This window comes from Lathamus discolor, chromosome 3 (assembly GCF_037157495.1).
Source record: "Lathamus discolor isolate bLatDis1 chromosome 3, bLatDis1.hap1, whole genome shotgun sequence".
NCBI classification, from domain to species: domain Eukaryota; kingdom Metazoa; phylum Chordata; class Aves; order Psittaciformes; family Psittacidae; genus Lathamus; species Lathamus discolor.
The window spans coordinates 78,872,797-78,881,160 of record NC_088886.1 but is presented as its reverse complement, the minus strand read 5'-3'; the positions used below and the strand labels follow the sequence as shown (position 1 = coordinate 78,881,160).

The following is an 8,364-nucleotide window of genomic DNA, read 5'->3' as shown; positions in this document are numbered from 1 at the left end:
ATAATGAGCACCTAAGAAAAGCCACAAGGGCTCAGGCAAGAAGAGAAAGCAAAGACAGTGCTGGCAGATACAGGTTTTCCTGTCTTTTTGGTTTTTTTCTTCAGCTCTTAGAAAGTGGCACATTTTGTTGCAGGGCAATACTTGCAAGGGAGTCTTGGTTTAGGAACTTGTCCTTGAACGTTTGTTTTAGGAATGTGTTCTTGTCACAACTATGCATTTAACCATGATACTGGGCCATAAGCTCCAAAGCTAAGCAAAGCATAGACTTCCTGGGCATAATACATAGAAATTACAGACTTGACTCTTTTGCAGTAAAACCTGCCTTGTGATGGCCACCCTGAAGGGACAGAAATGTCCTGCTACTTTTCAAGGGTCACAGGACAAGGGCTCACACACCCTTGCTGCTGCACACAAACCCTGCCTCCTGCCCAGCACAGGCTGTGCCTAAACAGCCACATCTTTGTGGAGCCAGGAGCACAAGAGTTCTGCAATGGGCCCCAAACAGGAGAAATGATTGAATATTATCCTGTGACTCCCTCCCCACATGTCGCTTTCATTTCAAGCCTGAGACTGAAGAATATGAAAATCAGAGCACACCTGTGTTAACAAAAACATAAACCCAACGGCTAGTAAGCTTCCACCCATTAATTCTGTGTGTCTTGTGTGAATTTTCAGCCCTGATTTCTTCATTTCAAGTCCTGAAGTGCCTTTTCTGACCATTGCTTTAGACCTGCTTTGTAACTGCATAGGGTTTCATGCCAGTCCTTAGCTCTCAGTGAAGCCACAGCTCCATGTGTGCGTGCTTGGAGTGTGTACATTAATGTATATGTACAGGGGGATTAGCAAAACCAACAGCTTTCTTCAGTCCCAGAAAATCTCGACATTTTTTGCCTCTTGTTTGTCTTGTTTCCCTGAGAAAAAAAAAACAACCATTGGACATTCTTGGCTGAAAGCTGTCATCTTCAATGAAAAGCTGATTATACAGTGGAAGTAAATAATAAAAGCATGATTCTGTCTGGTTGCCTGGGCTAAATTCGTGAAAAAAAAACCCTCAGTTGGCACTCAGTAATTTCCTCATGAAAAGCAGTGTTTTTTTAAGGAAATAGTGACAATTTGCCTTGGATGAAATTAGTGAAGATATAATCTGTCTTCACATTGAAGATGTCAAATCTGCATGCAAATAATTGTGGCATGAGAACTGGTGGTGTCACACAGCTTTAATGATGGTTTGCAGTAAAAATACCAAGAGAACAAACACCTGCTCTATAGCTTGTGTGGGTTGCCACTGTATTATTATTGGCTCTGACCTTCTAATTGCCTCTTTATTTTCTGCTCCTGGCTGCATGGTGAATAACACGAGTGCTCTTTCAACTCCTACATGTCCCTCACGCGCTCCCCCCTTCCTCCTCTTTCTCGGAAAATAAATAAACTACCAATTTAATGACTAACTAGCTTGTGCTCTCTGAAGAGTTTCCTGAGCTTTTGTACCAACGTTGAGCTTTGAACATTTTTCAAAAAGAAATCAATGCTTTTTTTCTCCTTAACTTTCTGTGCATGCCACTGAGAAGCATTTTAGTTAGAGCACTGTCTGCACGACACCACAGCCCACCCATCCCTTTTGTGCTAGTAGTGGAGAAAACTGCTGCAGTGGCTGGTCAAATGCAGCTAAAGCAGCAGGCAGCTTGTAACAGAGGAGGAATTTCGAAGACATGGCTGCTGGGTCATGCGTGGTACTCGGGTGGCGTGGATGCTGTGGATGGGATGCAGGAGAGATGCTGCGCAGTGCTCCCAGGGGGCCAGGAACCGTGTCACTCCTGCGGATGAGCTCTTGGCATTGCGGGAAGCACTTCCCCCAAAATACCGTAATGTGTGCAACTGCTAGAAATAAAGAGTTGCGGGGACGGGGAGCGGCAAGAGAGAGCCCAGGGGTGGCACCGGCCAGGTCCCCGCTGCAGTGCTGGCTGATAGCCATGAGATGTCACTACTGCAGCACGCAGAAGCAGGTTCGAGCTAATTTGTCAGACAGACCAGAAAGACTGAGCTGTGGCCACTTTGTGCCGCGCTTTTTACCCCCAAAACTGTCTTGCTTTAGCTCCGGCACCTTCCCCGTCCCTCCCATTCAGCACCAGCAATGTCACCGCTGCTCGAGTCCGGAGGTATCGCCCTTGTCAACACCTCGAGTCCTGCGGTGCAGGTCTGTGCAGCAACGGGCACCACGGGCAAAGTGATGCCTTTTGGTCTGTGAAGAGATGTTTTACAGCTCTTCAGTGTTCAAAATAAATGTAAACACATGCTAGGAGGAAGAATACTGAATTTTCTGGTGAGTTAAGTAGCTCTGCTTTCCTGCCATATCTCATGTGCTGCTCTGGATGAAAAGTTCCATCCTAAGTAACTCTGGGGCAGATGTCCTACACTAGCATGTAGAAATTCCTCTCTCATCAGACTTTCAAGACAATTGCATACTTTTCACCCTAGACAAGAGGGAAACTAAATGAGGTTTATCACTGCAGCAAATCCTTCAGAAGGCTGGCACTGTCTGCTATTATGCAAGGATTGCAGAGATACAGATAAGAGATTAGAGTCTAGGAAGCTGTCTTATTGAGGCATATAAATATGCCTTGTATTAATAGCTATTTATTAAAACAGATTATAAAATATACTTTCAAAGTTCACCTGAGTGACCACCTTACCCATTAACATCCCAGGAACACACTTAGATCAAAGTTTTATGACCTGTGTTTATTACGGCAGATAGCTCTTCCTGAAAATGTCCACTCTTAAAATCTTATTACTGTTAAATTCCATATTTAGGCCAGTGATCTGACATTCTTGCATGAGAGAACATTGAAGTTTTTTGCCTTTTTAACCTCCTAATCCTGGTGCATAAATCATTTATAACCGATTCTATTCTATGTTTCTTTTTTGGTGTTACTGGATTCTTATCTTTCATTCCAGTCTAGGTTTCTGATTCAATATATTAAAAACTTCAGTTCAGCTTTGCTTCCTTATTAAGATACAAAAGAAGTAGGAGCTTATAGAGTGTTGAAAGAAGAGCACAATATATAATTCTTAAAAAGTAAAATTAAGAAGTTTTAGTAAAATGAAAGAATATTGTTGTACAAGAAGAGAACTACTTCTAATTTTGAGCAAGTACATTTGTGTGTCCTCCCTTAGCCACCATCATTAGACAGTGAGGTCAAGCCCTGCAGCCCTAGTTCTGCTGGTGGGTCTCAGAAAACTTGCTTTAGAGACTACTGCTGGAACATCTCTCCCTGGAGACCTGCTGGCAGGTTCAGAGTGTGGAAGGATGTGGACATAAAATTCTCTTTTACTCTTCCATGTCGCTTTCTTCTTTTGCACTTACACTATAGCTGTGTGAAAAAGTAAAATTATATTTGAGAAGTCATAGCAGTCCATAGTGGTGAGGCATTGGAATAGATTGCCAAGAGAAGCTGTGACTGTCCCATTCCCAGCAGTGTTCAAGGCCAGGCTTGACCAATCTGGGGGTTGGATCAACCCGGTTTAGTGGAAGGTGTCCCTGCCCATGGATGTGGGGTTGGAACCAAATGATCTTTAAGTTCCCTTCCAATCCAACCCATTCTATGAATCCATTGTATGAGTCTGTGAATTGGAACCACTCCCACAAGCAGAAAAGCAGCAAGAACCTGAGTATCCCTATAAGTAGCAAAACCAGATAAGCCTGATTCTTGTATCAGAAGTGGTCTGTATTAAAGGTTTTCTTATGACAAAGAAGGCCTGACATCTGAAAGGTTCAAAATTGATGAGAAAACTGAGGCAACCAGCTTGGTTATAGAGCATTTGTAATTGGAAAGTCCTAGCTATACTCTCTATTATAGTATGACACACTAACAGCTTGTAAGATTAGCTTACAAATGGAAGGTCTGATCATTCGCATGGGTACATCCAAGATGCCTAAGGGATGGATGAACCTGCAACAATAGCAGGATCACACTACAGATTAAAAATTCATCCATACAGAATTAGACACTTGAGCCACGGTTGGACATAGAAAGAGGGGTAGTTAAAAATACCTATTTTTTGAAAAAAGATGAAAGGTTCTGAAAATATATGGACTATATGAAATATATGAACTGTATGAAATATTTTCACTTTATGAAAATAGTGAGGTTTTACCAACATTTAAATGAAATTGACCTGTTTAAAAAAAACAAAATCTTGTTAATGGCTGAAGTATACCTGCAGTTACGTACATTAGAACATCAAGACATGAAGTAGCCTTCCACCCTTATCCAGGAAGGCTGTTATTTCTTTATATATATATATATACACACACATATAGACATTCTCCCCCCACTTCCCTTTTATCCTCTATGCCTTTTATGTGACTTTATGTGAGCATGTGCCATGCTCAACGACCCTGGCAGCAGATGGAAGGAGCAAGAGTGAACAAACTCGCATTTCATTTTCCATTTTGATGTATAAAGCATGAACTAGACACAAAGAGCAGTGAAGTAATACTCAGTATTAGTGGCTTAGACTCAGACTTAACTACTGGTTTAGCTGAAAGTGATTTGTATTCAGGCTAAAGGGAACAAGTGGGTAAATGTCTTTTTGTAGCAATGGCTGAAATCCCTTCCTGATGAGCCTGCTGGCATAGAGTGAGGAGACAGCAGCCAGCTGCCCCCGAGTGTCAGCAAGAAAATCACTGTAATGTGATGCCACCGTGCTGGGACTGAAACACCCCCATGCTGTCTCCTGTATTTTCCAGGATGGCTTGTAAGGAGCTCATGAAATCAATCTGGCAAACCTTCACCTGAGCTTTTCAGGTTATCCTACTTTTATTCTGATTTGGGATTCACCCAAACGAAAAACAAATTTGGGCCACAGCTGGGTGACTTGAGTCTGGACAGTTTCAGACTGTCCTTTGTAAGGTCCGCTGTAAGAGCTACAGGGGATCACCCATGTCGTGGGGTGTTGATTTCCCAGCTGGACATGACCTGAAACCCAACTGTGAGCTGGTATAAGACCAGGGATTCTACCAGCTTTGTAGCAGATTTTACCCAGGGTGGTAAAATCTGACAGATCTCACCATCACTCAGTGTTATGCTGCTATAATTAATCCCTAGTTATCATTGCAGATGCCCTTCTCTCTCCCCCCACCCCCAACACAATTTATTTTTGTGCTAGTTTCCTGACCTGGAAACCTGACATTTCTGGTTCACACTTACGCACATCTCAGCTCCCCTCCTTGAGTCCTGTTTAGGATCTCTAACTGACAGCAAAATGACACACAGTAGGGTCTGCACCTACCCAGAGGAAATGCAAACAGCACAACCTTGTCAGGATGCTCAGCCTCAGTTATTCTTCCTTTACTACCTGCATTCATCTATTCCAGCACACATTCAAAAGCTTGCTTTTCTACAACATTTTCTATATGCTACCCAGCTCCACAACTGCTCTCTCAGTACAGCAAACTGAAAGATACACACACACATATACTTTAACATCCCTTAAAACAGACAGAATCCAGCACTAGTTTTCCCTTGCTTCTTGAAAGAAAAGGGCAAAATATAGGAAGAACATACTCGACAAACTGACAAGCCTGCGTCTGCTTAGAGCACTGCAGAAACTGCCAAAGAATACTGGATTTGTGGGAAAATAATACCGACATACGGCTACTAAGGTCAGTCAGCCTTGTGCACTGGGCTGGCAAGCCAAACTTACTTACATAAGTAATGGCCATTGGCAGTCAACTTTAAATTTAGCACCCACTTCTCCCCCCTGCCCTAATGTAAAAGGAAAAAAACATATTAAACTTGCTCTGCCTTAAGCTGTTTTTCCTCACTTGTTTATTTTCTACATCTCTTCCAGCTTGAGATGCTCACAACTACTGCAAAAAGCATAAAATTCAGAGCTCAGAGAGGGCAGCAAGGTTTTCTCTGTTTCTTTACAGACAGCTGGGATTTTATCTCATTAATGGTGTAGAGATGCCAGTAGGAAATGTCATGAAATAAGTTGGATATTCAGGATCTAATCTTCCAGTTTCATCATGCATATGCATTCACTGTGTTCATCTCATGCCAGAACCTGATATTTCATGTTCTTACCAACAGAAGCTGTTACCTATGGCGGATATCACCACAGGCTGAAATAGACTACTCCTATGACATCATTACCTGGTCTAAGTACAAAGGCAAATGTAAGAAGTACACCTACCACTTGCAAAGGAGCAGCACATGTGAGTGCTGCAGGAAGCACTGCACCCTCCGGGCAACTGGGGAAGGGATGGATGCCCTGGGCTGGGCTTAAAAGGGGCTCCTATCGCAGGGTTGTGTCCCTGAATGTCCCAGCTGGGGCTGCTCAGGGCCATCAGGGCTTTGCATCAACTGTTTCCAAATGACAAACTCCCTCTCCCTGGAGATGGCAAGTTGCAAATGAAGTAGCAGAGCTAGCGAGAAAGTGGTTAACAGGAGCTTTAGCAGAAGAATAGAAGAATGTGGAAATAAGCCCCCGCCATTTCTTACATTATCTGAGCGCTGTTCAGCCATGAATTGTCTGTAATAATTAGCATGAGAATATCTCCTTGATGACATTCATACTGCATAAAAGGGTCTGCATTTCCTCCATCAAAGTGCATATTTATGAACTGAATCTCCGAAAGACAGAGCCTTTGATAGTATTATTTTAATATTTTTGCATATGATTTAGAAGTTTAAACTTCAAGAAGCCCTAATAATAAGAAGACTTTCAGATTTCTGATAGTCACCTCCATTTCTAGTAAACACAAACACATATATGAGAGTCACTGTTTAAATATGAAAGTGATAGACTCTACAAGATAGAAAGACATGAATAAATTTACTTCTGATCTTTAATGATCCTGCGAATAGTGACTTGAAAAACCCAACCTTGAATGCTGAAGCTATTACATGGCATATGTTTTTCTCTTTTCCCATTCATTTCTTGACCCCAGTGACAGCCTATTCTGAGTCACACTGGAAAACCTCTGCTTTCTGAGTATGTCCATTTGTGTGCACATTTCTCCCCATTCATCATTCAATAACTCTTATTTTATATACTTGATTACTGTAATTCCTCATAAATTAAACCTGATCCACAACTAGACTTATCAAGGGCAGGATTACAGGACTTACCTCTGTCAAATGTAGGACTGTGAGGACATTTGATAGACATGGCTGCCACTAGCCTGAGTAGCTTGAGTTTGACAGTCTTAGATGTTGGGAATGGCAGTTCTTAGGTGTAAAACCTGCCAGAGATTTGTCAACAGAGTCTGCCCAAAGCTGTTGGACTTCTACTTACTAAGGTCCTGGTGTTATTTCTAGCCCTTTGTTTTAGCACCTACAGCAAGCAAGTATCTGAAAGTTTAAAGCCTTGCACTCTGAAAGGCAGGTTACTTTCTGAAGTGTTTATAGAGAAAATATTCCATTTGGTTACTCTAGGCAAAAATGCACAAGCATCTGCATTATCCCACACTTGGACAACTCAGAATGAAAGGGGACTAAGGGAGGTGATGGGCCATCAACCTGGTGCCATGTGATGCTTGGCTCATTTTGTCCCAAACCCAAGTTTTCCACACCTTTTCTGCATTGCCCATTAGAAACAATTCCCTCTGTGGGCTGCATCTGCTCATCCTTTGGATTGCAAAGCCCTGGTGCCACTAGTAAAGACATTAACCTGTTCATGATGGCTTTGGAGCTGCAGCAGCTCACTGCAGATTTGTGAATTACAACTTTAAAAAGTTTTGGTTTCTCACTAGTTTTTAGAGGCTGCTAATGTAAATTTTGGGACATTTAGGAGAAAATAAAAGGAAATACTAGCGAGGTATGGTCTCTCTGGAAACAGAGAAGGAACTGTTAGAACTGTTAGAATTGCCCTATAAGCTTTCCACATCGAGTTACTGTATTTCAAAGTTGTCAGTATTAGGCAATTACAATTCCTGTAGGTAAAGCCTTCTTTTGTTAGAAAGCCAACAATTTTAACTTGCATATTTTCTATTATTTAGATAAGTCGTTGACATTTGGCATGCATCTCTAAAGCTCCATTTAAAATATAACCTATATCTTCTATTATTTAACAATAAGTAATTTGTATTTAATTCATGAATGCAGATAGCAGTGCATTTTATGCACCAAGAAAATAATGAGTTTCTTGTTCACAGGGATAAGAATGATCTGCCTGGATATTGGCTAAATCTCTTTACTGAAGAAAATAACTAATATTTGCTAAACAAATAACTATTCAGGGCATCTCAATTTTTCTGAAAGCTGAACGGAATATTCCAATAAAAAAAAAATCTCCTTGCACTTAAAAAAAATCTGGAAATGTTGCAGCTTTTCCTGGCATGCATATTAACTGCTCAAA

At 41.6% G+C, this 8,364-nt stretch overlaps 1 long non-coding RNA gene across 1 annotated transcript; it reads right to left on the bottom strand.

Annotated features, from left to right (window-relative positions):
* Nucleotides 1-1,202: 1,202 nt before the first annotated feature.
* LOC136011069 (uncharacterized) lies at nt 1,203-6,252 on the bottom strand. The gene is made up of 2 exons (XR_010611180.1): nt 6,199-6,252; nt 1,203-1,814 (listed from the first exon to the last, which is right to left on the bottom strand). It is a non-coding gene; the product is annotated as an uncharacterized LOC136011069 (long non-coding RNA).
* Nucleotides 6,253-8,364: the final 2,112 nt, after the last annotated feature.